Source organism: Mobula birostris, chromosome 1, assembly GCF_030028105.1.
Source record: "Mobula birostris isolate sMobBir1 chromosome 1, sMobBir1.hap1, whole genome shotgun sequence".
Taxonomy (NCBI): Eukaryota; Metazoa; Chordata; class Chondrichthyes; order Myliobatiformes; family Myliobatidae; genus Mobula; species Mobula birostris.
Window position 1 is genome coordinate 76,945,862 of NC_092370.1, and position 23,406 is coordinate 76,969,267.

Here is a 23,406-nt window from a genome sequence, read left to right on the forward strand (position 1 = left end):
CCTACAGAATCTATATATGGATTGTTGATATAAAATGTGTTCATTTAAGCTAACACCTTGCATTACTTTTTAATTTTATTTTTAATAGGCCCCTCTGGCCCACGAGCCCGTGCTGCCCAATTCCACCCACGCGACCAATTAACCTACCAACCTCTACATTTTTGGAATGTCGGAGGAAACCAGGACACCCAGAGGAAACCCATGCAGTCACAGAGAGAACATACAAACTACTTACGGACAACAGCAGGAACTGTAATTACGTTATGCTAACCACTAACAATCCACTCAAGGCCAAACTCCTTCAACAGGAATGGAAAAATTATTTAATTTATTTTCTTTATTTAGAGATACAGCACAGTAATGGGCCTTTCTGCCCAATAAGCCCCTGCTGCCCAATCATACCCACAAACATACAAGTTCCTTACAGCCAACAGCAGAACTGAACCCATGTCACTAGCACCAACTGTGCCACCCGAGGTACTTCACTCATCTCCAGAGATGAGGAAGAATTCTCCCTCTCCTTCTCTGTTTCTCTTTCTCTCAGTTCTTCCCCCACCCCCACCACCCCAAGTGATATAACTACCGTAGGTTACAACTTAGCAAGGAAATGCTCTTTAAAATTAAGCTGCACCCACACAGAGAGAGCCCAGAGCCTACAGCTAGAACAGAGTCCCAGGGAAGATCAGTCTAGACAGAAATGTTAAAATCTGAGCTCAACATTGAAGAAGGAAATGAAAGACAGAATAACTGTTAAGCAATTATCACCTCAGCTCCAGGAAGAATAATCGATCTCACACAATGGCTGTGAGGTGTGAATGGGTTTCCAACTCAGAATTTTAAACTTTGCCCCTCACACGTGTGCTGCTCCATATTAATATTGAAGAACCACTTGCTCTGTGGCTCTTGAGACCTCAGCAAGTTATTTCCATGGATGCTACTGAGGTTTTGGAGTATTGTTCATAGAGCACACGCCCTTGATTTAAAAACCCATTGAACCAAAAATGGGTACAGATGCCTTTCACATCAGAAGATAGTGATTTTCAGCTCCCCATCTGTGTCTGAGCCAGATTCCCGTGCTCACAAGACCAGGAACAGAAAGTGGGTTGATCTTTTGCAGCTAGTACAGACAGAATGGGCAGAACAGCCCCCTTCTGTGCCTGACCACTGACTCTTCCTTTGAAAGAAGTTTGTAAAATAGAAGTTTATAGAAGATGCATGGGTAAGATTGGCAGAGTCTTTTCCCCAAGCAGAAATGTTGAATTGTGGATAGGTTTAGGTTTACCAGGCAAGATTTTTTTTAACAGAGTGGTGGGTGCCTGGAACAGGCTGCCAGGGGTGGTGGTGGAGGCAGATACAACAGTTGCGTTTTAGGGGCCTTGAGATAGACACATGAACATGCAGGAATAGAGGGACATGGATCATGTGCTGGCTAAGGCTTAATTTGGCACCATGTTCAGCACAGACATGTTGGGCTGAAGGGCTTGTTCCTGTGCTGTGTGCTCATTAATATAATCAGCCAGTATGAGACATCAAGAGAACCCGGGGGCTGTAGACGTACGGTGGGCAGCATTCTGATTGACTGTACAGAGGCTCCAATGCACCAGGATCACAAGAGACTGCAGCGTGTTGTAGGCTCAGCCAGTTCCTTCATGGGCACAACCCTCCCCACCACTGAGGACAGTGGTGCCACGAGAAGGCAGCAGCATCATTAACGATCCTCACCGTCGGGACAGACCCTCTTCTCATTACTACAGTACTATGGGGGAGGAGGTACAGGAGCTTGAAGATCCCCACTCAATGATTTAGGAACAGCTTCCTCCCATTTGCCGTCAAATTTCTGAACGGTCCATGAACACTACCTCCCTATTCCTCTTTCACACTGTTTACTTATTTATGTTTTGTAACTTCTAGTAACTTTTTAAGTCTTGCACTGTGCTGCTGCCACAAATAACAAATTTCACAACATACGTCAGTGACGATGAACCTGATTCTGATGACAGCTGCCTTGGTGGATGGATCCTTGATGAAGACCAGACTATCAATTACACTCTGTGGATCAGGGTCCAGTCACCATTCACTTCGAACATCCTTGAGGTTAATTTCTGGTGTGGACGCAGTTATTGCCTAGCAGTGCTGTTTTTGGATGGGTCTGTCTAAAAGACTGTGATATTGATGACTGTGGCGCAGTTGTTGATTACGTTTCTGATGGAGATTCAGTCTGTTATTGTTGCGCACATTCCTGAAAAGCACTTAGCAATCAACAAATAACTGGGGCAAAGATCTTTTCATAAAGCAAGAATAAACATTAGCAAATATGTGACAGAAGTGCTCATTACGAGTGGTATAGTCGGGTGAATGCATGGATGCTCTTTCCTCTCAGGTTTGTGAGACTGGAATTAGAGGTCATAGGTTTAGGGTGAAAGGTGAAATATTAAAAGGGAATCTGAGGGGAAATTTCTTCGCTCAAAGGGAGGTGTGAGTGTGGAACGAACTGCCCTGGAAGTGGTAGACGCGAGTTCAATTGTAACATTCAAGAGAAGTTTGGATAGGTACATGGATGAGAGAGGTTTGGAAGGATATGGTCCAGGTGCAGGTAAATAGAATATCAGTTTGGCATGAACTAGATGAGTCCCAGGGCCTGCTATAGACAGAGGAGATTCACCAGAATAGCTGCACCAGAGCATTTTGAAAAGGAGAGACCAGATTGGCTGGGTTTGTTTTTCCTAGAGTGGAGCAGCTGAAGGAGTGGTATGATACATTATTGGGGTATTAGATAGTGAACCACTTCCAGAGAGAGTGCATTTTTACCCAGAGGGTGACTGGACCCCACTGCTTTCTGGGCCAAAGACTCTCACATCTGAGAAGCATCTAAACAAATTTACAAGGATGTTGCCTGGATTGGGGAGCATGCCTTATTTAAACAGGCTGAGTGAACTCAGCCTTTTCTCCTTGGAGTGACAGAGGATGAGAGGTGACCTGATAGAGGTGTGTAAGATGATGAGAGGCATTGATCATGTGGATAGTCAGAGGCTTTTTCCCAGGGCTGAAATGGCTGCCACAAAAGGGCACAGGTTTAAGGTGCTGGGGAGCAGGTACAGTGGAGATGTCAGGGGTACGTTTTTTTACGCAGAGAGTGGTGAGTGTGTGGAATGGGCTGCTGGCAACAGTGGTGGAGGCGGATGCGATAGGGTCTTTTAAGAGACTTTTGGATAGGGACATAGAGCTTAGTAAAATAGAGGGCTATAGGTAACCCTAGTAATTTCTAAGGTAGGAACATGTTCGGCACAACTTTGTGGGCCAAAGGGCCTGTATTGTGCTGTAGGTTTTCTATGTTCTCTATGTTTCTAAATACTTGACATCTTCAAAAGGTGGTGCTTCAAAAGGTGACATCCATTATTGAAGACCTTCACCATCTGGGACATGTCCTCTTCTCATTACTACCACTGGGGAGGAGGTACATGAAACTGAAGACCCATACTCAACATTTTAAGAATGGCTTCTTTCCCATTGCCAATAGATTTCTGAACGATCCATTAACTGATAAACCCTATCTCACTAATCCTTTTTCACATTATTTATTTATTGTTGTAACTCGTATTTTTTTATATGTATTGCAATATGCTGCTGCCACAAAGCGACAAATCTCTCAATATATTTAGGAGATTTAGCAGGATGCTGCTTGGATTAGAAAGCACGCCTTGTGAGAAAATATTGAGCAGGCTACAGCTTCTTTGGAGCAAAGGAGGATGAGAGATCACTGGATAGAGGTGTACGAGGTAAGAGGAATTGACAGAGTGGACAGCCAGTGCCCTGTTCCCAGGGCAGAAATGGCTAATATATGAGGGTATAACTTTAAGATGATTGGAGAAAAGTATGGGGCAATATCAGAGGTAGGTCTTTTTTCACACACAGATTGGTGGGTGCGTGGAACACCCTGCCAGGGGCGGTGCAGAGGCAGATACACTAGAGACATTTAAGAGACTCTTGGCTCTGCACACCGAGGAAAGTAAATTGGAGGGCTATGTGGGAGGAAAGCGTTAGATTGATCTTGGTAGGCACAACACAAGGGCCTTTACTGTGTTGTACTGTTCTATGTTCCATGTATGTTCTCTCTGTCTGTGAGAATAAACCCGATTTGGATTCCGATTCTGAATTATGGGATTAGTGTCAATGGATAGCACGGATACGGTAAGCTGAAGGGCTGTTTCTGTTTGACTCAATGACACTACGAGAGGGTTTCAAACCCATAAAGCAGATTTCTGTAGGGATGACAGGGAGCCAGTTTGTGCAGAGAAGCATCTCGCACACAGGAACCGGAGAACAACCAGGTTCCTGTGTGCCAGTGGCCACACATTTTAATTCCACGTCCTATTCCCATTCTGATATGTCTATCCACGGCCTCCTCTACTGTGAAGATGAAGCCACACTCAGGTTGGAGGAATAACACCTTATATTCCGTCTGGGTAGCCTCCAACCTGATGGCATGTACATTGACTTCTCTAACTTCCGTTGATCACCCACCTCCCCCTCGTACCCCATCTGTTATTACCCATCCTCTGGGCTTCCCCCCTCCCCCTTTCTTTCTCCCTAGGCCTCCTGTCTCATGATCCTCTCATATCCCTTTTGCCAGTCAACTGTCCAGCTCTTGGCTCCATCCCTCCCCCTCCTGTCTTCTCCTATCATTTTGAATCTCCCCTCCCGCTCTCACTTTCAAATCTTTTACTAGTTCTTCTTTCAGTTAGTCCTGATGAAGGGTCTCGGCCCGAAACGTCGACTGTACCTCTTCCTCGATGCTGCCTGGCCTGCTGCGTTCGCCAGCAACTTTTATGTGTGTTGCCTAAACAACCAGGTTTTTGGCTTAGGGCTACAAATTCACCCAGTGCACTAGGGCTCAATCCACCCCCCTCACCCCTCACCTATAGTAGCTTTACCTCTAGTAGATGCACTGGCTCATAGTTCCAGACACCCTGGTTCAATCCCGATGTCTCGTGCTGTGTGGAGTCTGCACTTTCTCCCTGTGACTGTGTAGGCTTTCTCCAAGTGCTCTGGTTTCCTCCCACATTCCACACTGCCCAGATTGGCAGGTTGACTGACAGGGATAGATTGTCCCTAGTGTGTGTAGGTGAGTGATTAAATTTGGGGGTTGTGAAGAGAGTAAAATGAGATGACTGTAAATGGATAGCTGAAGGCCCGGATGGACTTAGTGGACTGAATGGTCTGTTTCTGAGCTGTGTGATCAAGGACACTTTGGTGTCTTTTGTAGCCTCTTGGGAGAGAGCCAACTTGTTTAACACCTCATCCAAGAAATTACCCCTGCGACATTGTACCTTCCCAGAGTATCGGATGCAGGAAGGTTGCCTGGATGTGTTCCATTTTCTCTGGACCCTGGAAATCTGTGAACCTAACGCAATAATTGAGAACAGCAGAGTCATAACCCGAATTGTGTGCATTTCTGGTGCCACACTATAGGAAGGATCTGATTAAACTGGGGGGGGGGGGGGGAGGGGGGCACAGAAAAGATTCACATGGATTTTTTGTGACTGGAGGGCTTGAGTTATAAAAGGAGACTGGACAGGGCTGGGACTATTTTCCCTGGATCGAAGGAGGCTGAGGGGTAACCTTATAGAAGTTTAAAAATCATAAGGGGCATAGATAAGGTAGATGGTCAGTCTTTTTCTCAGTGTAGGGGAGTCTGAAATGAAAGGTTTAATGTGAAAGAGTAGATTTACCTGAAGAGCAAATTTTCCACACAGAATATGGTTGTGGAATGTCTGTGGAATGAGCTGCCAGAGGAAATGGTTGAGACAGGTACAATATCAACGTTGGACAGGTACATGGATAGGAATGATTTATGGGGATATGGGCCAAATGCAGCTATACGGGATCAGTTCAGATAGACATCTTGGTCAGCATGGACCAGTTGGGCCAAAAGGCTGGTTTCTGAGCTGAGTGACTCTATGAAATCATTCAAGTCAAGTGCTGAGTCTGACAGGCTGCATTCTGCCATCGGAAAATGGGACGTTGTTCTAATTTCTGTTTCTATTATAACAGGCGGATCACTCAGAATGTCAGCGAGTACAAGAGTCTCCACATTCCCTGCTCACTCTGATTTATTTCCACACTGGGCACTGAGCTACTGGAATTGGCCATGCAGATAAATTCAGCAGCCAGAGAGAAAAGAACTCCCATCAAACCTCAATCTTTTCTCCCCAGAATGGTTTTAAAGCACTAGGACTGGCTGTTGCCCAGTGTACTAACAGATACTCAGAGCTGGTGACTGAGTCTGTTCTAAGACAGAGGCACCTTAGTAAATTGCCAAATTGGTTTATTATTGTCACATGTACAGAGATACAGTGAAAAGATATCAAGGGGAAACAGTAACAAATTGCAGAATAAAGTATTACAATTACAGAGGAAGTACAGTGCAAGTAGACAATATGGTGCAAGGCCATGAGGAAGTAGACTGTGAGATCAAGAGTCCATCTTGTTGTACTAGGGCACCATTCAATAGTCTTATAATAATGAGATAGAAGTTGGCATTCAACCTGGTGGTACTTGCTTTCAGGATTTTGTATGTTGATGGGAGAGGGTAGAAGAACCTCCTTGTGCAAAGCCATCAGGAAACAATGTCAAGGAGTTGAAGGACACCCAGGACAACTTGGGTAGAACAGCACCCACCAAATGCTGGAGGAACTGAGCAAGTCAGGCAGCATCTCTGGAGGGGAATCAACAGTTGACCTTTCAGACTGAGACCCTTCAACAGCACTCTCAATCTTTTCAAGCTGAAAACACTGACTGTTTATTCTTCTCCACAGATGCTGCCTGACCTGTTAAGTTCATCCAGAACTTTGTGTGTGTTGCTTAAGATTTCCAGCATCTGCAGAAACTCTTGTGTTTATGATTGGGTAGGACAAGGCAAGATTAAAAACGCTAAGCCCTCCTGAAACAAGTTTTAAGTTACAAGGAAGGAGTAGGGAGGGGGGAGGTGGTGACTAGACAACAAAAAGGTCTGTGATAGGGTGGAGAGCAGAGAGATTAAATGGTGAAAGGGGTGCTGGGGTTGAGTTGAGGATGGGAAAAGAACAAAAGGCAGCAGCAAGTGAGGCAGCAGAATCTGTATCCAAAGTGGGTGAATCCCAAGGGCTTTAGGGTGCTGAGTCTCACTTTGAGGTAGTACCCCGTGGAGCAGATGCTGGGATTAGGTGGAACCGTGTAGCAGCCCACAAGCAGAGAGGTTGGAACATGTGAAGAGGAGATGGAAAGAATATGCGGTATTTGAACACAAAATTGCAGGAGTGTTTCAGTAGGTCTTCAACATAAAGAATAAATGAGTGGATGCACTGCCGGGGGCGGTACGTTAGGGACACTTACAAAACTCTTAGATAGATACATGGATTTAAGAAAAATCTTCGGTTATGGGCTGCATAGGGTTGATCATGAATTCTTATTCCCATTCTGACGTGTTGGTCCCTGCCTCGTCTACTGCCACAATGAGGCCACTCTCAGCTTGTACTCCTTCCCCCCCCCCCCCACCACCTTCTTATTCTGGCTTCTTTCCCTTTTCTTTCCTGTCCCGATGAAGGGTCTCAGTCTAATACGTCAACTCTTTATTCCTCTCTATAGATGCTGTCTGACCTGCTGAGTTCCTCCAGCATTTCGTGTGAATTAGAGTGTTAGCTTTAAAGAGAGATTGGAAAAAACCTGACTGTTTGTACAACAGAGCTGGAGGCTAAGGGGTGACCTCCTCGAAGTGTATACAATTGGGAGAAGCACAGATAGGGTAGTCAGAGTCTTTTTCTCCAGGGTGGAAATATCAACTACTAGAGGGCACAGATTTAAGTTGAGAGGAGGAAAACTTAGAGGCCATTTACAAGGCAATTTTGTTTAAATGCAGAGAGTGGCGGCTGCCTGGAACAGGCTGCCAGGGATGGCACTGAAAGCAAATATGACAGCAATGTTTAAGGTGGAGGGACAGGCGGGGAATGGAAGAATATAGACTTGAAGGCAGACAGGGCTGGTGTGGATTGTATTAGGATGGGTTGAGATGCTATTGGTCAAAGAGCTTGTTCCAATGCTCAACTATTCCATGATCAATGTTACCAAGTGAGACGAGTCATATACAACACTGTAAGAAGTGCCTAGTACTGAGGATGGGTTTTAACAAGTATCTAAGAGGAGGAGTAGTGGGGAAGCTTAGGGAGAGAACTCTGGAGTTCAGGCACTGAGAAGTAAATGTTCTGATAAAAGGCCGTCAATTCCAAACGTTAACTGTTTTTCTCTCCCCACCAATGCTGCCTGACCTGGTGAGAGTTTCCAGCCTCGTCTGTCCCTTTTTGTTTTCCAGCATCTGTGTCTCTTTCTCATATTAAAATTCTGCCATTAGATTGTCAGAACTGGGAGTTATTATACACCGCAACACCATCACTTACAGGCAGGTGACTCATTCCAAAGCACCAGATACGTGGAATTCAGAACAGATTAGTGCAGAAATAAAATCCAAAATTAATGGCAGGGTTACATCAACATTGCTAAATTACAATCCTTTGAACAGGTAAATGTATGGCAGATTAGGATAATTAAGTCATTCTGAAGATGGTTTCTCAGATAATGACAAGACTAATGAAATAATGCAGCAACAAGGCCACCAATGTATCTCGAAGCAGCCCGTGATGATTAGAAAGCTTTTGACAACACAGACCATGACATCCAGTTTATATGTGCAATGATGCAGACAATACCCAGAAAATTCACCTGGTGTCTACGCTCAACTTCATGGGCAGGCAGCAGTTGTAAAAAACGGCTTGGAAATAAATTAACACTTACGTTCGTTCTTTGCAAATTACATTGTGATTTGGTGCTGCAAGGACAACAACTAAACTCATTGAATGCTTATTGTTCTAATTCCTCAATCTGCAGATGCTGGAAATCCAAAGCAACACACACAAAATGCTGGAGGAACTCAGCAGGCCAGGCGGCACCTATGGGAAAGAGTACAGTCGGTGTTTCATAATTCCTAATTCCTTCATAATTCCTCAAGTGCATTCCCTACAGCAAAGGCCTGCATGAAAGAGCAGCATTAAAGAAGTGCAGCCACTGGCACCCAGCAAGGAGACTGACATGTCTGATTACCAGTCAGTGAGCCACATTCGCTGAGATAGGTCTAACAATTTATTTCAATTTGTTACATTATTTTTGCTAGTTACACAAGGCAGAAACACACCCTTCAGCCTATCTTGTCTTTGCTAACCATGGTGCCCACCAAGCTAGATCCATTTGACCCATATCCCTCTTTCTGTTCCTATCTATGAACATGTCCAAATGTCTTTTAAATGTTGTAATTGGAACTCCTCAACCACTTCCTCCAGAAAATCAATCTATTGACCCACCAGCGCCTGTCTGAAAAACCTGTCCCTCTGGTCCCCTTTAATCCTTTTCCGATTAACCTTAAAGGCTGATTTATACTTGTGTGTCAACTTGACGCCGTACATACAGCATCGCCGCGAATCCTACGCAGAGCCGACACGGAACCCTACGCCGTAGCCTGACGCGCACCTCTCCCAAAATGTAACTGCGCGTTGCAACAATGCAGACCGCAACAACTGTGATTGGTCCGCCTGGTAGCATCGCATTTCATCCTACGCTGCAATAGCTTCCCACTGGCCGACTGAAGGGGAGGGAAGGAACTCTGGCTGCAATGCTTTCCATAAAGCTTTACAGACCTCCGAAATTATAGAGGACACATTTCGCTTTTACGAAAAAAGACGCTCGCTTTAAACTTGTTTACCCCGAGAAAGACTACCACGACCATGAAGCCTTGTGCGGGCAGGTGTGCGCGCATGCGCGATGTGCACGAATTGCAGAGCGACGCAGACACACCAACGCACGAGTATAAATGCTCATAATGCGCATAGGTCACTTGCGTAGGTTACGGCGTTGAGTTGACGCAGAAGTATAAGTCAGCCTTAAGTCGGTGCCCTCGATTTACAGACTCCCCTCTCCTGGGGTAAAGACTGGGACCATCCTCTTATCTGGTACCTGATGGCTCTGGTCTGTACTCACTGGAATTTAGAAGGATGAGGGGGAATCTCATTGAAACCTTTTGAATGTTGAAAGGCCTAGACAGAGTAGATGTGGAAAGGGTGTTTCCCATGGTGGGGGAATCTAGGACAAGAGGACACAGCCTCAGGATAGAGGGGTTGCCATTGAAAATAGAGATGTAGAGACATTTCTTTAGCTAAAGGGTGGTGAATTTGTGGAACTTGTTATCACAGGCAGCTGTGGAGGCCAGGTCGTTGGGTGTATTTAAGGTAGAGATTGATAGGTTCTTGATTGGACATGGCATCAAAGGTTACAGCAGAAGGCCTGGAGTGGGGCTAAGGAGGAGAAAAAGGATCAGCCATGATTGAATAGTGGAGCAGACTCAAAGGGCCAAATGGCCTAATTCTGCTCCTATGTCTTATGGTCCTATCCATGTTCCTCTACAAGGTCATCCCTCAGGCTCCCACACTCCAGAGGAAAACAACCCATTCTGGCCAGTCTCTTCTTGTAACTCATACCATTCTGCCTTGGCAACAATCTTTTACACCCGTTTTAGCTTAATGACATCCTTTCTATTGTGTGCTGACCACACATAGTACTCCAAATGCAATCTCAGCCATGTCTTCTTATAGTTATCACACCTCTACACCAAGGACAACAAATGCAAAAGGCTTTGCAAAAAACATATAGCATAAATCAGCAGAGAACAGCAACAGGCCCTGCAGCCCACAGTGCCCAGAGGCCAAATTAAACTAAATTCCTTCTCCCTGGACGTGATTCCTATCCCTCCATTCATTGTATATCCATGTTTCCATCTTAAGCCTCTTTAACTCCACTGACAAATGTACTTCCACCACTGCCCCTAACAGACCATTCTAGGCACCCACCACACTCTGTATAAAAAATATGACCAGCACATCTCCTTTAAACTTCACACCTTAAATGCACATTGACGTTTCTACCCCAGCAAAATGACTCCGAATGTATAACATATCTATGCCTCTCATGATCTTAAGGCATTTCTATCAGGTCTCTCCTCAGCTTCCACCACGCTAGAGAAAGCAGTCCAAGTTTTTCTAGACTCTCCTTATAGCTCATACCCTCTAATCTAGACAGCATCCTGGTAGACCTTTTCTGTATCCTTTTCAAAACCTTTCCATCCTTCCTATGATGCAGTGACCAGAAAACCCCTGAATTCCATTTCAATCACTTTGCTGCTACAAAGTTGGTTTAGAACAACCTGGCCAAGTTTTATAAACACATGCCCCACTTTTTTGTTCAGATTCTGACTGTACCAGCTCTGGACCTTGTGCCTCAGCAAGGACATCTTGGCCCAAGGAAGGCTGCAGGTGAAATTATCTACGGGTAAGGCTGGCCAGTTAGCTGGAGGACTGGGGAGGCTGCAGTTGTGTATCTCAGAGCAGAGAAGGTGAAGAGGAGATTCACCTGAGGGCTTCAAAACGGAGGGAATAAAGAGACGCCTTTGGCCTCGGTTGAACTGGGGGTAATGTGATGCAGGGAGAAAAGTACAAAAGTACAAGGGTTTATCAGGATGCCTTCTGGTATGACATACAAGGACAAACTGGACAAACTTGGGTTGTTTTCAAAGTCAAAGTCATTTTTTGTAATCCAAGTACATATATGTCACTATATATAAACCTGAAGTTCATTTTCTTGTGGGCATACTCATAATAGAATAATAACCATAATAGAATCACTAAAGGACTGTATCACCTTGGGTATTCAACTGGTGGGCAAAATACAACAAACTGTGCAAAAATCAAATAAGATAAAAATAATGAATAAATAAGAAATAAATATTGAGAACATGGGATGAAGAGACTAAAACTAAGTCCATAGGTTGTGGAAACAGTTCAGTGATGGGCGAGTGAGGTTGAGTGAAGCTATCCTCTCTGGTTCGAGTGCCTGATGGTTGAGGTGTAGTAACTGTTCCTGAACCTGATGGTGTGGGTCCTGAGGCTCCTGCACCTTCTTCCCGATGGCAGCAGTGAGAAGACAACATGGCTTAGGTGGTGGGCATTCGGGATGCTGCTTTCTTATGACAGCACTCCGTGTAGATGTGCTCAATGGTTGGGTGGAGAGGTGCTTTACCTGTGATGGCCATATCCACTACTTTTTGTAGGATTTTCCATTCAAGGGCATTAGTGTTTCCATACCAGGCTGTGATGCAACCAATCAGTAAGTTCTCCACCACACATTTGTAAAGCTTGACAAAGTTTTAGAGGTCACGCCAAATCTTCACAAACTTCCAAGGAAGTGGAGGTGCTATTGTGCTTTCTTTGTAATTGCACTTGCGTGCTGGGCCCAGGGCAGATCCTCTGAAATTTAAAGTTGCTGACCCTCTCCACTTCTGATTCCCCCAATGAGGACTGGCTCATGGACCTCTGGTTTCCTCCTCCTGAAGCCAATAATCAGCTCGTTGGTCTTACTGACATTGAGTGAGAAGTTGTTGTTGTGGCACCACTCAGCCAGATTTTCAATCTCCCTCCGAGATGTTGATTCGTCACCACCTTTGCTTCGGCCAAGAACAGTGGCGTCGTCAGCAAACTTAAATATGACATGGGAGCTCTGCTTAGCCTCACAGTCATAAATATAAAGCGAAAAAAGCAGGAGGCTAAACACACAGCCTTGCAGTGCACCTGGGCTGAGAGAGATTGTGGAGGAAATGTTTTCCTGAATTTAAACTGACTGTGGTCTGCAAGTGAGGAAATCAAGGATCCAATTGCACAAGGAGGTATTGAGGCTAAGGTCTTGAAGCTTATTGATTAGTTCTGAGGTGATAATAGAGTTGAATGCTGAATTGTAGTTGATAAGGAGCATCCTGATCTATACATCTTTGCTGACCAGATGTTCGAGTGTTGACTGAATTGCCAATGAAATGGCATCTGCTGTGGACCTGTTGTGCCGGTAGGCAAATTGGAGTGGATCCAAGTCACGTCTCAGGCAGGAGTTGATAGGTTTCATCACCAACCTCTCAAAGCATTTCATCACAGTGGATGTAAGTGCCAGTGGATGACAGTCATTGATGTGCAGGCACCACATTCCTCTTAGCCACTGGTCTAACTGAAGCCTGCTTGAAACGAGATAGGTATCCCTGACTGCCAAAGACAGAGAGGTTAAAGATATTGATGAACACTCCAGCCAGTTGATCAACACAGGTCTTTATAGTCAGCCAGATACACTATCTGGGCTGGACGCTTTCCCTGGGTTCACCCACCTGAATTGATGCTTCAGAGACTAAAATTACGGGGTCATGCGGGGGCTGTGGGAGTTCATGAAGGTTCCTTCATGTTTCAATGGTCAAAGCGAGGATAGAAGGCACTGAGCTCATCTTGGAGCGAAGCCTTGTTGTCACCGATGTCACTCAGTTTCACTTTTAAAGAGGTGATGGTATTCAAGCCCTGCCACAACTGTTGAGCATCCCCCAGTGAGTCCGGTTGGGTCTGGTATTGCCAGTCTGCACGCGAGGGGGCTTTCGGCAGATCATACCTGGATGTCTTGCATCTTTCTTGGTCGCCAGATGCGAATGCCACTGATCTTGCCCTGAGCAGATTGCGGATTCCAGAAGGCATTTAGACAAACACACGAAGAGGCAGGGAACAGAAGGATATGGATCATGTACGGGCAAATAGGATGAGCTGGACTGGCATTACGGTTAGCACAGAAACGGTGAGCCCAAGGGCCAGTTCTGTCTAAAGTAAGAGAAACAATTGTGGTTGATTGTTGGATTTTTCAGTCACAGATCACTGAAACAAACTCAAACAGAACTCATTCTCATTTTATCCATTTGCACATTCTCATCAAGTCTACTCCTCATATTCCTCTTCACCCTCACACAGGGGGCAACTTACAGCCACCCACACGTCTTTGGGACGTGGCAGGAGACTGAAGCACCCGAGGGAGCCCACGCACACCCAGGCAGGACAGGGAAACACTATCACCACCATTCAGGGCCCCAAACAGTCCTTCCAGGTGAGGCAACACTTCACTTGAGAGTCTCTTGGGGTCATCTATTGCATCCGGTGCTCCCAGTGGGGCCTCCTCTACATCGGTGAAACCCGACGCAGATTGGGGGACCGCTTTGTCGAGCACCTCCGCTCCGTCCGCCACAACAGACAGGATCTCCCAGTTGCCACCCACTTCAACTCTGCTTCACATTCCCATTCGAATACGGCCGTACATGGCCTCCTCTACTGCCATGATGAGGCTAAACTCAGCTTGGAGGAGCAACACCTCATATACCATCTAGGTAGTCTCCAGTCCCTTGGTATGAACATAGAATTCTCCAACTTCCGGTAATTCCCTCCCCTATCCCTATGTCACTCTGCCCCCTCCCCCAGCTGCCTATCACCTCCCTCATGGTTCCGCCTCCTTCTACTACCCATTGTGTTTTCCCCTATTCCTTCTTCACCTTTCCTGCTTATCCCCTCCCTACTTCCCCCCCCCGACCCCTTTATCTTTCCCCTTACTGGTTTTTCACCTGGAACCTACCAGCCTTCTCCTTCCCACCTTGCCCCCCCCCACCTTCTTTATAGAGCCTCTGCCCCTTCCCTCTTTAGTCCTGACGAAGGGTTCCAGCCCGAAACATTGACTGATCGTTTCCACGGATGCTGCCCGACCTGCTGAGTTCCTCCAGCATGTTGTGAGTGTTACAGGAAAACACTACCCAGACAGCTCTCGAGGTCTGGATCAAACCCGGGTCACCAGGCAGGACAGGAAAACACTACCCAGACAGCTCTCAAGGTCTGGATCAAACCTGGGTCACCAAGCAGGACAGGAAAACACTACCCAGACAGCTCTTGAGGTCTGGATCAAACCTGGGTCACCAGAGGGAAAGCTGTTCAGACTCAATGGGCAGAAAGGCCTCTTCAACTACGAGAGCAATCTCTCCCATCAGTCTCTCTCCCCCTACCTCCATTTACCCACAGCCAGGAAAGATTCTGTTGCTTCCAGGAGCAGCTGGAAGCTGCACTTGGCGGAGTGGGCGGGGGGGGGGGGGGAATTGGGTGCGAGATGGTAGCATAGCGGTTAACATAAAACTTTACAGCGCCAGAAATCGGGGTTCAGTTCCCACCACTGTCTATAAGGAATTTGTATATTCTCCCCGTGACTGTATGGGTTTCCTTCAGGTGCTCCAGTTTCCTCCCACCTTCCAAAACAACATGGTCAGTGAGGGTTAGTAAGTTATGGACATTCTATGTTGGCACTGGAAGCATGGCAACAGTTGCACACGACCTCCAGCACACCCTCAGACTGTGTTGGTTGTTGTCAGATTTCCCTGGTACGCTTTGATGTACATAATGACAAATAAAACTAGTCTTTAATCCTAAATCTAGCTTCACTTATTTCTCCTTGGATGAAACCCCCAGGTAGCAGCATCCTTTTGAACTCTGAGCAAGGGTTAAACTTAGTGAAGTTCAAGGCAGAACTCTCACTGCTTTATAGGGGGTAAGGCAATCCATTCTCGGGCATCATTCAGCAATGATTGTAACTTCCTTTAACGTGTCCATTTTGCCTGTAGACATAGCTGTTATGAGTGCTTTTGAGATCCATGAATTTTTCAAAGGAGTGGCTCTCAACATCTCCCAGTGAAGTGTCTTTCTCTTTCTCTCTCCCTCCCCCCAATTCATTTCACTCTTCCCATATCGATGTGCTCATCAGTACCACAGCTCTTCAGTATTCTGATGCTGTCTATTGTAAAGTGATTTTGCCCAGACAAGTCGAACTCAGGGTGAAGGGCCCTCCCCTGAGAACCTCTCCTGTAGGACCCAGGTCGTTCCTACCGTGCATACATTATTATCTCCATTTCCATCCTGTTGCCAAGGCAGCGATCTTCCAACCACTGGGGTTTATTAAGTCGTACATCACTAATGCCCTGATAGGGCAAAACTTGGATTTAATATCAGCGTTTGATCAGATTTCCTCCCAATCCGGCAGCAGGCAAGAAAATTCCCTTGCATGTCAGAGCTGAGGTGAAGAGAAGCCAGCTGCCAGTCCTGAAGACAAGCTAGGCCAGGTCACAGGGCTTCTGACCTCTTTATGTACCAAACGAAATGGGCAGAGTTTCATTCTAAGCTGCAAGAACTTCAGCTCTTTGTGTCAGATGCAATAAACATGGGGCGTGTGTGTACGAGTGTGTCTGTCTGTCTCTTTACATATACTGTTGTGTCTGTGTGTCTATCCTTCTCCAGATGTACATGAGAGTGTGTGTGTGTGTGTGTGTGTGTGTGTGTGTGTGTGTGAGAGAGAGAGAGAGAGAGAGAGAGAGAGAGTGTGTGTGTGTATGTATGTGCACACATGTCTGTCTCTATATAGCGTGTATGTGTGCATCTGTATGTACAGTCTCTCGCTCTACACGTGTGTGTCTCTCTCTCTCTCTACTGGTGTGTGTGCCTGACTGTCTGTCAGTCTACCTGTATGTGCCTGTCTCTACCGCTGTGTGTGGAGACTGCTGATGTATGTGTATCTACTTGTCTGTCTGCATTTGTGTGGGGTGTGTGTGTATACACACACGTCTATTTGTCTATATAGTGTGCGTGTCTGTGTGTGCATTCTCTCTCCATACGTGTGTGTCCCTCTCTTTCCCCCTCTACTGGTGTGTAATGTGTATCTGTGTGTGCATGACGGGTGTGTGTGTGTGCATGTCTGTGACTGTGTGTGTGAGAGTGTGCGTGTCTGTCACTCTGTGTGTGAGAGTGTGCGTGTCTGTGACTGTGTGTGTGAGAGTGTCTGTGTCTGTGACTGTGTGAGTGTGTGTGTGTCTTCCACTTTCCCTAAATGGCCAGGCATGTGCAAGCACCTAACACTTCACTGAGCAATCTGTCAACATGTCAGCAACACATGTTTTTCTAAAAAGCTTCCAACGGGAGTTGAAATGCTCCTGCCAGGGTTAGGAAATGCTTTGAATTCAGCAGATTTCTATTGCGAGGATCCCCAGAGACAGCTTTTACAATGCCTACATTTCAGAAATTTGAACCCAGGACCCTTAGGGGGTTCTTTCAGAATGCCTGAAAATGTAGAGTTATATTGTTGTGCTCTCCCCCAGCGGTCTTTACTAATACCTGAATCCAGAGAAGCTGGAAATTGCAGAGTTCCCCAGAGGGAAGCTTTATCCACACTAGCAAGAGGAGAATAACTCTGCAGGGAGATTGCTTAATGCATCAGTGAAATAAAAGAATCTGTGAGCGATGGGCTGAAGTGGTTTGCAGGCACTTCCTCCGTCCTCTTAGACTAAGCCACAGTGAGTAAACAGCCAGACTGTCTCAGTTGTTTCAATGAAACGCAAAGAGAGGCCTTTGTACGACATCTCACTCAAATACACACAACTCTCTCTGCCTCTCCCCTGCTTCGTTTAGAAAACTCAAACCTTCCCCATCCTTTTAACAGGGATCAGAAGCAGAATCAGAATCAAAACCAGGTTTATTATCTCTGCTTTAAATGACGTTAAATTTGTTGATATAAAAATAACTAGTGCAAAGAAAAAGAATAATGAGGTGGTGGTCATAGACCATTCAGAAATCTGATGGCTGTTCCTGAATCATTGCGTGTGGCTCCCTGCATTCAATGAACTTAAGGCCAAACCTGACCACTTCCCTGGATCAGCCATGGTTCTGGATTTACTTCAGACCAGTTCATCCATTGCCCCTTGAGCCCATATTTATTTTCACGCTCATTGGGGTCTTCGAGTTAGGCCTTGATTTTACACAGCACAAACACTGGTCACAGACCACACACCACCACCCCTGGCAACACCCAGCCCCTCAACCTTCCCCGTTACATTCCACACGTCTTCCAAATCTCTGCCGTGATTCTAACCTCCAGCCCGCTCCTGATTCCCATTGCTCTACCATTGGCAGCCATGCCTTCAGCGGTCTAGGCCTCGTGCTCTGCAATTCCCTTCAAAAGCTCCCCGGCTGTCTCTCTCTTCCCTTTAAAGTACTCCTCAAGATCCTGTTCCTTTCTAAGGAACACACATCAAAGTTGCTGGTGAACGTAGCAGGCTAGGCAGCATCTCTAGGAAGAGGTACAGTCGACATTTCAGGCCGAGACCCTTCGTCAGGACTAACTGAAGGAAGAGTTAGTAAGAGAAATCAGCCTGAAACGTTGACTGTACCTCTTCCTAGAGATGCTGCCTGGCCTGCTGTGTTCACCAGCAACTTTGATGCGTGTTGCTTGAATTTCAGCATCTGTAGAATTCCTCGTGTTTGTGTTTCCTATCTAAGACTCTGTTTTGATGGATAAGTGTTCTATTTGTGAGCCTTCTTGTGAAGCATTTATCGTATTTTACAGTGATAATAGTGCTTGACTTTACAATCCACCTCGCTATGATCTCACACCTTACTGTCTACCTACCCTGAATTCTGTAGCCGTTACATTTTATACTGCCTTGTTATAGTTTTACCTCATACTACCTCAATACATTGCGTAATGACCTGATCTGATCTCTATGCAAGAAAAGCTTTTTCACTGTATCTCGGTACGTGTCACAATAATAAACCAATTCCCACTCCAAAGTACTTTTGAATGTAATTTCAAACACAGCACAGGAACAGGCCATTCAGCCCACCATGGTGCCAAACCAGCCCATCTGCATACACATCGTCCATATCCCTCCATTGTTTGTTTATTGAGATACAAAGTGGAATAGACCCCCCGGCCCTTCGAGCCACGTTGCCCAGCAACCCCTGATTTAACCCCAGTCTGCCTATTCATGTGCCTGCTTAAACATTGCTTTCCTATCTGCTTCACCACCTCCCCTGGCAGTACATTCCAGGCACCTACCGCTCTTTATGTAAACAACTTGCCTCACTCGCCTCCGTTAAATATTCCTCCTCACACGGTAAAAAAGTTAACCTCTAGACTGCCTATCCTTTTGATGACCTTCATAATTTTTTAACTTTCAATCAACTCTCCCCTCAACTGCCAGTGCCTCAGAGGAAACAATCTCAGTTTGTCCACCCTGTCCTTATAGCTAAATCTCTAATTCAGGCAGCAGCCTGGTGAACCTCTCCAAAGCTTCCACATCTTTCCAATAATGGAACGACCAGAATCGCACAATCCTGTTTACCTAAAATTTCATACAGCTGCAACAAGATTTCCCAACCTTTATACTCACTGTCCTTGCTGATGAAGGCAGGTGTGTCCTACACTTTCTTAACCACCTTTATCCACTTCAGGGAGCTACAGCACTGCTCCGAAGAGCGATATACGAGGTCATCTTACCCTCAGCCATTAGGCTCTATAATGAGTCAACCTATAGCCGGGGAAGTGACGACCCCCTCCTGCTCGACTGCTGGAGGCACTTATTTTTTTAATCTTTCTTACTTCTCTTCTAATATTTGTATAGTTGTATATCTGTGTACTTGTAATACTGCTGCGGTACTGCAATTTTCTTTGGGATCAATAAAGTATCTATCTATCTATCTGCAGATTTGCATCCCTAGATCCTTCTATACATCAATTGCTGTTAACTTTTATGCCTTTATTAAAGAAGCTACTTTGCCCAACTCATCAGTCTATAACCCCACTCTCTGTATATTCAATTAAGTGCAGAATAGGCTCTTCGGCCCACTGAGGCTATATCTATCACACACCCATTTAGACAGTGCATAGAATAAGACCATAAGACATAGGAGCATAATTAGGCCGTACAGCCACTCGAGTCTGCTCCATCCCATTCATGGCTGATTTATTTTTCCTCTCAACTCCACCCTCCTGCTTTCTCCCCATAACCTGCGATGCCCTTACTAATTAAGAAGCAACCAACCTCTGCTTTAAATATGGCTTGGCCTCCACAGCCATTTGTGGCAAAGAATTCCAAAGAATTACCACCTTCTGGCTAAAGAAATTCCTTTTCATCTCTCTTCAAAAGGGACGTCCTTGTATTCTGAGGCTGTGCCCTCTTGCCCTAAACTCTCTCACCATTGAAAACGTTCTCTCCACATCCACTTTACCTAGGCCTTTCAATATCCGGTATGTTTCAATGAGATCCCCCCCCTTCATTCTTCTAAACTCCGGCGATTATAGGCCCTGAGCCACCAAACCTCACATGTTAACCCTTTCATTCCTGGAATCATTCTCATAAATCTCCTCTGGACCTTCCCCAATGCCAGCACATCCTTTCACAGATACGAGGCCCAAAACTGCTCACAGTACTCCAAATGTAATCTGACCAATGCCTTACAAAGCTTCTGAATTACAGCCTTGCTTTTATATTCTAAGTCCACTCTAAATTTGATTTTTATTTTATTTTAGCGATGTAGAGCAGAGTTGGCTCTTTGAGCCACGCTGCCCCAGCAACTCCACAACCCCAATTAACCCCAACCTAATAACAGGGCATATTACAGTGAGTAATTAACCTAGTCAGTACGTCTCTGGTTGGTTAGAGGAAACAGGAGCACCCTGGAAAAACCCTTGCATCCCATGGGGAGGATGTACAGAGACTGCTTACAAAATGGCACCAGGATTGAATTTCCAACTCCAGATTGCCCCAAGCTGCAATAGTGGCGCACTAATGCTAACACTGCTTTTTTATTCTTTACTAACCAGCTATCATCACATAGAGGAAGGTCGTTTAGCCCACAGGATCCATGCAAGTTCCCACTGGGTAATCCTATCAATCCTATTTCTCTGTAGGCCTGTAGCTCAACTTCTCAACACAAACTCCTGAGATTTTAACACTTACCCAGATTAGGGGTAATATAGATTTGTCAGTCTACCTACAAGCACGCCTCTGGAATGTGGGAAGAAACTGGAGCACCCAAGGAAACCCCACGTGGTCACAGGGAAAATGTGCAAACTCCATGCAGACAGCACTGCTGTGCACTAAAATGGACTTTGTATTTTGTTCTAATTGTTTTCTTGCCAAAAAAAGTGTGTATTATTTATAACTTTTTTGTGAATGCTGTTTACCTGAGGTTTGGCCAGGCTGGGTCGTTACCCTTTGGAAGGTACGAGAATGAGACGTGACCTCACAGGAGAGTTTACAATTATGAGAGGGGAGATTTAAGGTGAGAGGGGTAAGATTTAAAAGGGCCTCGAGGGACAACTTTTTCCACACAGAGGGTGCTGAGTACATGGAACGAGCTGCCAGGCGGAATGGTTGAGTGTCATCTAAGAAGCACTTGGACAGGTGGATGTCAGGGCAGGGCTTTAAGGGAAGTAGGCTGAACACAGGAAATTGGGACTAGCTGGGTGGGCAACATGGCTGGCATGAATGGTTGGGCTGAAGGGCCATTTTCTGTGCTGTATTACTCTGAGAATCTATGACTCTCTATGATGCTCTGTGCCTTTGACGCTGCTGCGAGTAAGTTTTTCATTGCACCTGTGAATTCGTGGACTTGTGCAGATGACAATCAACTCAACTTTGCCTTTGACCAGAGGTGCGATACTACCTGCCACACCACCCAGCTGCTAAAATACCAGCCAAGTGCATGCATCCCTGGAGTGGCCATGCAGCACTGAAACAGGCCCTTCAACCCATCATGTCTGTGCTAGCCCATCATCATCCATTTACACTGGTCCCATTTTATCTTCTGCACAGTCCCATCAATTCCCTCCAGATTCTACCACCCACCACCTCAAGTGGTCTTTTACAGCAGACAATTAACACACCAACCTGCACATTTCTGGGACAAGGGAGGAAACCCACTCGGACGCAGAAAGAATAGGTACAGACAGGACCCGAGCCCAGAGCTGAACACAGGGTCACTGGAGCTGTCAGGCAATGACTCTACTATCTGCACCACTGTTCCACTCTTAATCCTCCTGCTTTGTTCACTGTTCCTACCTCTCATGTGACCAGGGCAGTGGCACTGATCTCCTTCAGGGAGGAGGCCCTGTGAACAAGGAAGCAAGTGCTGCAAATTTGAAATGCCTCGGACAATCATCCCTGACTCCAGCCTCGGATGGGCCCCCCTGTGATCCTCCAAAAGGCCACCAGAGGTTGGGACCGGAATTCACTTGCTTACTAGCCAAAGGTTCTGAAGGGAATGTGGGGGCGGAGGAAGAGAGTGAGAGGGTGGGGAGGGAGAGAGGGTGTGGGGCAAGAGAGGTGGGGGGAGAGTGTGGTGGGGAAGAGAGAGTGGTGGGGAAGAGAGAGTGGTGGGGAAGAGGGGGAGGGGAGAGGGGGAGGGGAGAGGGGGAGGGGGAGATTGAGAGAGTGTGAAAGAGAGAAAGAGTGTGTGTGTGTGTGTGTGTGTGTGTGTGTGTGTGTGTGTGTGTGTGTGTGTGTGTCTGTATATACATGCATATGTATATGTATGACAAAGAGAGAAGGGGGAAGAGGGAGAGAAAGAGAGCTCTCTGGCTTGGAGTCCACCTCTTTCTAAAACTGCATAGATTGTCAGAAGATGTGCCAGGGAGCCAAAAAGCAATTTCCATTGTCTTGTAACACAAATAATAAGAGGAGAAAGAGGAGGATTTAATATTTTTCCTCTGGTGCCTCAAGAGAATCACTCTGCCAATCAGAATTTATTGTGTTTTTTTTACTCTCGAATATTGCAGCCTGTGTTCCCTCTGAGACGCAGGCGGCTGGTGCTGTGGGCAACAGGGACAGTCACAATTTAAGACTGAGGCAGGCAGTGTAAACACAGGAAAAGATCACCTCATTCTGATGGCTGCGGACAGCCGCTAATAAAGGCCAAGAAACCTCACAGGGAGAGTCTGCTTTCCCTGCACACCCTCTCTCCCCCCTCCCCTCCCTCTCTGCCTCCCTCTCTCCCTCCCTCTCAGCTCCCTGTCCAGAGTCAGTAGGCGACTGAATGCAGGGGCAAGTACAGATGAGGAATAAATGCTGATGTCTTCATCCTGTGAAATAATAACACATTGCCCCTCACTATCCAACCGCTCCTCCGACAGCCAGCCAACCACCCTGGACCTTCTCTCACCAGGCAGTAGGTACAAAAGTCTGAAGGTACACTCGGGCCGAAGACAACTTCTACCCCGCTCTATTAGGACCACGGTGGTGTAGCAGTTAACGCGATGCTGTTACAGCTCAGGGTGTCAGTGTTCCGAGTTCAACTCTTATGTCATCTGTAAGGAATCTGTACATCCTTCCCATGGAACGCATGGGAATTGTCAGGGTGCTCCGGTTCCCTCCCACAGTCTGAAGGTGTACTGGTTGGTGTGTCACCGCGGCCAGGATTAAATTGGGGTTTGCTGGCTGGCGCAGCTCGAAGGGTCAGAAGAGCCGAGTCCACGTTGTATCTCAATAAATAAGTAAACAGCAGGGTACTGAATGGTCCCTAGTACGATAAGATTAACTCTTTACCTTACAATCTACCTTGTTACGATCTTGCTCATTATTTGTCTACCTGCACTGCACTCTCTCTGTAACTGGAACACTTT

The 23,406-nt window shown here is 46.2% G+C and overlaps 1 protein-coding gene across 5 annotated transcripts in view; it reads right to left on the reverse strand.

The window, feature by feature from the left end:
- LOC140197538 (zinc finger protein 521-like) overlaps window positions 1–23,406 on the reverse strand; it is a 484,469-nt gene that overhangs the window by 410,760 nt on the left and 50,303 nt on the right. The gene's annotated exons all lie outside the window — the stretch shown is intronic.